Source organism: Dermacentor silvarum, chromosome 11 (genome assembly GCF_013339745.2).
Source record: "Dermacentor silvarum isolate Dsil-2018 chromosome 11, BIME_Dsil_1.4, whole genome shotgun sequence".
NCBI lineage: Eukaryota > Metazoa > Arthropoda > Arachnida > Ixodida > Ixodidae > Dermacentor > Dermacentor silvarum.
The window spans coordinates 85,392,323-85,393,823 of NC_051164.1; the positions used below are offsets into that span (position 1 = coordinate 85,392,323).

General features: G+C 48.9%; 1 pseudogene; it reads left to right on the forward strand.

The window, feature by feature from the left end:
- The first annotated feature begins 1,124 nt into the window (after positions 1 to 1,124).
- Positions 1,125 to 1,290, forward strand: LOC119434213 (U2 spliceosomal RNA; annotated as a pseudogene).
- The last annotated feature ends 211 nt before the right edge of the window (positions 1,291 to 1,501 follow it).

Below are 1,501 nucleotides of genomic sequence, written 5' to 3' on the forward strand. Positions count from 1 at the left end.
ATGTACAGTAGCAAGCAAAAGTGTGTGTCGTGAAAAAAAGTTATCTTTATTTTTCTTTTTCTTGGAAAGGCACCCGAAAATGAAGTGGTACATACATCTTACGTCGACGTGTTCGTTGAGTGCAATCCACTGACATACTCGCACTTTGCAAGGATGCGCGCAATAAATGGTTTGCTGATTCCGTGATGCGCCGCGAAAACAGCTGAAAATTCAAACGAAACCGCCCACGTGACCTGCTTCTCGAAACAGCTACGCTTCCCGCCAGTACGATGACGTCACTGTTGTCGGGTTTAGAGGGGGAGAGAGAGACATGGGCAGGGAGTTATCCGAGCCAGTGTAGACCGGCTTGCTATATACTCTGTGCTGGGGTAAGGAGGTAGAGGGCCTTAAAGATGATAGCAGGCCAAAAAAAAAAAAAAAAAAAAAAAAAAAAGGTTTTGGTTGTAACGTAAACTTCACGTGGACCCTCCGCTCCCTTATGAGACATGACGTAGCAATGTCTAAAGTAAACGCAACGCAGCGCAACGGCTAAACTAGACGGCAAGCTACTGTTGGCGCATCCGAGTTTGTTGACGACGCCCGAGCCAAACGGTCTCTTGTTCCTTGCAAAAACACACACACACACACACACACACACGCACACGCACACGCGCACACACACGCACACACACGCACACGCACACGCACACACACACACAGTGCCATTCCACTCTGTGAAGGTGGATGACCAGCGAAGCTGTGTATATGGTGATTGACCGTTGCTCCGGTGAAACGTTCCAAGTATGCGAGACGGGGGCCACATGGACGGTTCGCATTTCCTTCCGCCTCGTGGTCCTGGCGGGGAGCACACTTACGCTTGGCATCTGCGGCCCGCTCATTGTCGGTGGTCTCCTTCCGCCGCCGCCGCGCCCATTCCCTTTTCTCTTAACGGCATCGTTCTTGGTAGGCACGCTGATCTTATTCAGACCGTACAACACGCGGCCTACCCCTTTCACAGTCAGAGCAGAACTGAGGAAAGGAGCCTACGTAGAGCATGACGTCAGGAGACAGAGGACACTCAGATTGGTAGGCACAAGTTTGAATGCGCGGGATGGCGCGCTCACGTGTATCGGGCGAACGTAGGCATGGCCGACGTAGGCCAAAGTCTAGTATATTTTCTTATCAGGTTAATATGTGATACGGCTTTTATTTGGACCCAAGATATTAAATTTATTTTCAAGTTGTCGGAGTGCTTGAAGTAGCCGCGGGTCGGCCCGTTATGGCACAATCTTCGGGATTGGCTCAAGTTCTTGGTCGGCGGACATCGATCCGCTCGAAACTACCCATATACAGTTTCGGTGTAAAAAAATAAAAATAAGCAAAAATTTAAGAATCATAAAATTCACGGTACTTCATCCGTGCTTCGTCTGTTGTCCGTATTGCCAAGTTCGGGCTTGCTTTCGAAATGTATTTTGTTATTTATATAACTCCGCGTCCGTTCGTCGAATTTCGATTGGAATTT